Below are 5,456 nucleotides of genomic sequence, written 5' to 3' on the forward strand. Positions count from 1 at the left end.
TATCTGTCTGCTATTAATGGCAAAATGGATTTGTAAGAATTTTTTTCAAAACTTTGGGGTCTACATGTATAAACAATTCAACAGATTTAAAATGAGTAACATGAGAAGTGTTGCAACTGTTTCACATGCTTACAGTTTATTGATTATTGTATTTTGGCACAGTATATCAGGGAAATAAAATCAGATTTTTTTAATACTTATGACAACATTAACAGCCAAGAAAAGATAACCTTATGGAATCTTAGACTCTGATTTTATAAACTCAGAAAATGTGTTCAGATTTACAGTTCTTATTTCTCTTGATTTCAGAAAATTCCCTACTACCAATCATGCTAATGAAATTAATGTTTAACAACACAGCATTATTTATTTACTTATTTTAAAGAATAGTACTTAACAGTACTTAAAGCACATTGAAAACTAATCAAATTGTAATCTTTCATAGTAACAAAAGATTATTCCTTCTGTTACCATGACATGAGGTTTTAGTTATGCTTTGGAATTAGACTTGCCAAATAAATTCCAGGTTCTGAAATTTTTTTGAATATTTTAATTCTAGTGGGGAAACAGGTAGTTCTATGCCCATAAAAATATATTTACTGCTAAAAAGAGAGGCACTATTTGACGTTGGTCTGAAAGCATTAATTCCTTTTCTTAGGACACCAAGCAATCATGACACAACTTTCAGACACAAACAGCTTGAAATAAAGGGAGGAACATTCTTTACTTATTCCATATTTTTTCCACTGCCCGTAGAGTTAATGATCTGCTTTTGGCTCACAGTTAATTCCAATAAAGAAACAAGAACTTGGGAAACACACAGATGGCCACATACTATAAATTAATTGGTTGTCTGACGTGGGTGGTTATGCAAAACATTGCTTCTTCACTCCCTCATATCAAGCCTGAAATCAGAAGGCACTTGGTGCTCAGTAAGGCTTTTACATTTTCTATTTTTAATGTATGTAAGAATTTTCTGACCTCCAAAAAGAAGTCTCATCAAGTAGGAAAACTTTTATGTAACATAATCTCTCAAAATCTAAAATGCTTTTCATTAATGATGGCTCTGTTCTCTCCAGAGGAAAGCTCCACACAGGAAGAGTACAAGAAAAGGAGCAAATCCAACAAGAAAAAGACACGTTCAAGTATGACTGAAGTGGTTTAGAATATTAGAGGTCTACTGTTGGAAATACTTCTGAAAGAGGTAGCTCGGGAAGCTGGTCACCTCAAGACAGTGAGAAAACGGATGTGAGAAAGGAAGGACCTGATCATCCATCAGATGGAATCCAGACGTGACAATTAGAGTTAATGAACCACGACCCATAAAGCTGCTTCAGCACCTTTTTACAACCCCACTTCAAGGCCTTAATAAAAGTACCAGGGCTTGTTTTACAGAGCACATCTGCTCTAAATTCCAAAAAGAGAAACTTTAAATTCAGAAGTTATGTTTGGTTTCTTCCCCACTTTTCAGTCATGTATAAAGTATATTTACAAGCAGTGTATTTACCTTTATATCTGTTCAGTCAACAGAACATCTACATTGGAAGATAGTTTTCTTTACAATGAGACTGTATTATTACAGTAGCTATTTAATTTACAGTAATGTTAATAAGCTGCTGAAGCTGACTGAAAAGTACCGGGCAAATATTTTTTAAATTTCTCCATCTATATTCAAGTATGCTTTTGATTTCAGATAGTTAGAAAGTTTATAGTATGCTTTACAAAAATTAGGTTGATTTGCTGCTTTTGAAAGGTGCCTTTCTCAGTCTTGACACTGAAGTCCTCCAATTCTTCACAGAGCAGGTATGGCTAATGAAGCAATAGCTCTTTCTCCCCAAAGTCCAGAAGATCTGCTGAACTTCTAAGGCTGAGGTTGGAACTGATCATTCTTGCCTCACGGACAAAGCATTTCTGGAGTTTTTCAGGTTTTGGATCCTACCCATTTCCTTAGATATCAAGTACCAGTACTACACCAGCACTGCTTCTTCTGTCCACAAGTAAAAAGAAGCAAGGGGAAGGACAAAGTAACTCATAGAGTAATTGTTAGAAGACTCCCTTTTGCATATTAGGAGATGACTGGAAGAGCTCTGGTCTAGGCTACAAGGTATAACATATACAGGGAAGGAGAAGTCATTTTGTTCCTCACCACCGTGACAAGAGTAAAAATATCAAGAAATTGACCCTGTTGTATCACAAAGCTTCAGATGGTAGTTGTTGAGCAGCCTAATTATGATGCATTGTTTGCAGATTGTCAGTGTTTTTCAGGAAAGTAAAGAGAATGTCTTATTCTGTCAGATAGCTAACGGTAACCCAAAATCCCTGTTTTATCCCATATCACACTATTTCTTTCTAGAAAAAGGGGACAAGACAAGTTCCTTTCAGAGCCTCTCAACAAGTTTCCCCAGGTCACCATAATGCATGCATTTGGTCTTTTGCTATTATACGGAACGGAGGATTGATACAGGATTGATAATTCTTGTTTTTCAGTATCAGGCATACCTTCCGCTAGCCTCCTCCTAAGATGTTCTGCCAAGTATGCAATCCATCAGTTTGCAATGTTCTCCCTATCTATAGCAGAGAGCTCCAAGTCTCGCTGCATGCTAACTTCCCTGTCTTCTCCAGTGACGCTGCCACACTGGTTTCTCTTCACTCCTAGCTACATTTCCTGATGTTTCCTGATGCTCCCCTTCTTGTCCTCCCCACAGCAGGGATCATGAAATAGTATGAGGGACAAGAAAGCAGATCCTTGGGAATCCCAATCTATTTAATCCTTAAGAGATGAAATTCACTCTCTTCTTCTAGACTATACATTTAGACAAAACTGTTACACCCCCAAGTTGATATTAACCTTTAATTTAAAAATTAATGAAGCTGCATATTAATCCATGACCAAATCAATGCTAGAGCCATTTGCTGGAAGGATAATAGATAATGTCTCAACAAAATACGATGTCAGCCCAAGGTCTGATATGTATACAGTACTAGCACAAAAATGGTTTTCCCAAAACAAAGCAATTCACTATGAAAACTGGTATCTAAATTACAATTGCTTTTTGGTAATGGTAAGCAATTCCAGGAACACTTGTCCAGTTTAGGCCTTGTCAAAGCCTCCTACAGGAAAATATATTATTCCACTCTTTTTGTAATAAGCAGAAAATATCAACACCTTTAGGTGACACTGTGCTTTGCTCGCAGGAACTCAGTGGGAGCTGGTGCCGCACGCAGAAGAACCTTCCCACTGAGTTCCTGCAGCCCGGTTCAGAAACCTGCAAAGGCAAGATACTCAGTGCAGGGCAGGAAGCCTGCAAGAGCTCGGAGACAGTGTCTCGCGGCCAGCTGCATCCCGATTCCCTCTTCTCACTGAGTTAAAAAGTGATTGGTCACATCCTGCTTCTGGGGAAGACAAAGGCATCTCAGCAGTTGGTACCTCTAACTCTGAACTGGAAGAAAACCAGCTTTCAGAAGTAAGAGTCCAGTTTGGTCTTGCACGTGGAAATGTCTGTGGTATGTGCAGGAGCTCATCGGGGGTCATTGCCTCTCAAGGGAAGTGGCTTGTAGAGCTTTGTATTATAAAATCTTTCCGTATCTTAACTAACAGTTTAAACAATAAAACACTTAATTTTATTCTAGCAAGTTGTCTCAATCCAAAAAAAAGTTTCACACTGTTTTAAATGGCTTGGAAATAAAAATCCCTGTAAAGTGCCTCTCCCAGTGTATACACTATTGTTAAGACAAGTTCTGGTTCATCTTTTTTTTTTTTCAACTGTCCAAGAGCTCATTAAGTGCTGCTGATATTGAAAACATGATCAAACTAGTGAAAAAATAAAATGGGAAGTTTAAAAAATTAGCAAAATTTTTAAAATGTCAAAACATAGACTGTTTGCTGCAAATACCTTCTGCCTTGCTTAAACATCAAATTATTTCTTTAAATACATGTTCAGAGAACACATATAACACAGTGAATAAGCCATGCACAGACCAGGTAAATGACGTTTTAAAGGTCCACTATTTTAATAATTTCCTTAAACCCAAGAGTACTTCAGTAAGGAAAGAACATAACAAAAGAAATAATTGTTTTTATCTTCAAGTGTCATATAAACATATTTAGTGGAAGAACTCTACATAAACAAAGTTTTCTAAGATAAAACACTCTGCTAGGTATTTGTGGTTTCATGAGCTGTTTACAAGTAGTTCTAGGATGCATGAACCTAACAAAGATCCATATTCTAGCACTTTTTATTTAAAAGCAACAGTAAATTGAATTTCTTTGTAAATTGAGTTTCTTTGGTCTTTAATTAATTTAATTATTTTTTAAATTATTGTTTTGAAGACATTTAATCTGCAAAGCAGTTATTTTGATTAAAAAGAAACCACTGTTCCTCATCCAATGTTCTCATCCAAAACAACTCATTTTTGTAGGGAGATACATCCAGGAAAAAAATATTCAGTGTTGACACAAAGATAAGAGACCACTTAAGAACTCAGAATCATGGCTTGGAAGATCAGATCAAGCATACATTTTCAATCCTTCTTGTGAGTTACGGTCCAAGTTTTTGCATACAATCTAAACAGAACTAAAGTAAACTTCCCAATCTTTTAACTAATAGAAGATATATGGGACCAACCTCCCAGCACAGTAAGTGTATTAAACAAATGCCATGTGTACTAATTAAATTATGGAATTAAAAAAATAAATAAATAAAAACTATGTGCATATTCTCAATTTGTGTTTTCAGTGGCCTATGTCCTACTTTGCACGCTAAGTGAGACACAGCTTCAAGAAGAATTATAATCCCACTTTCAAAGGGGACAATATACCAGGACTGGGTACCAGGTAACTCTGGTATAGACAGCAAAGCATTGCCCTACAATGAAAAAAGGTGTAAGTGTGAAAAAGTACTGTGTTGTTCTTCTCGTGAAGTTGCTATTGCAAACAGAAGCTGCCATTAGGTAGAGATGAATTTCAACTTTGTCTTGAAGGCTTTCTTAACACAAAAACTGACATTAAATACTGCAAAGAAATTCCTCTCCACATGAAGAGATTCTCTGAACAGATCACCATACATTTGGGATCTTTCTTAGTTAAGAATCCGACTGCAAACATGTTTAAGCTGAACTGTGAAGGAACTACTCTGAAATAAGAATATGCACACAGGAGTTGTATTACTTTAAAAATGTTTCATAGTAAATCAACTTAACCTTCTTGTACAGGCAAAGACTGAGTCTTTCACAGACGTGTTGGCAGATACCGCTGTACAGAGGTAAAACCACTTCTTACATTATTGCCCAGTCACAACAAAACTAATTTCAATGATTCGTAGTTATAAAAGCCACTGGAACATTAAAGGTATCATACAATCCTCACCTAATTACTCACCCAACCATTAAGAGGCAGGAAGCAACCATGCATGCACAGTAAAGAGGAAGACCTTTTACCAGGGACATGCAGTTACACT

General features: G+C 36.4%; 1 long non-coding RNA gene across 2 annotated transcripts; it reads left to right on the forward strand.

Moving 5' to 3' along the window:
- Positions 1 to 1,227: 1,227 nt before the first annotated feature.
- On the forward strand, positions 1,228 to 4,723 carry LOC128137535 (uncharacterized). 2 transcript variants are annotated; one of them, XR_008233722.1, is made up of 2 exons: positions 1,228 to 3,504; positions 4,420 to 4,723. It is a non-coding gene; the product is annotated as an uncharacterized LOC128137535 (long non-coding RNA). The 2 variants fall into 2 exon arrangements; XR_008233723.1 differs by having other exon boundaries at positions 1,228 to 3,464.
- The last annotated feature ends 733 nt before the right edge of the window (positions 4,724 to 5,456 follow it).

The sequence above is a fragment of the Harpia harpyja genome, chromosome 2, assembly GCF_026419915.1.
Source record: "Harpia harpyja isolate bHarHar1 chromosome 2, bHarHar1 primary haplotype, whole genome shotgun sequence".
NCBI classification, from domain to species: domain Eukaryota; kingdom Metazoa; phylum Chordata; class Aves; order Accipitriformes; family Accipitridae; genus Harpia; species Harpia harpyja.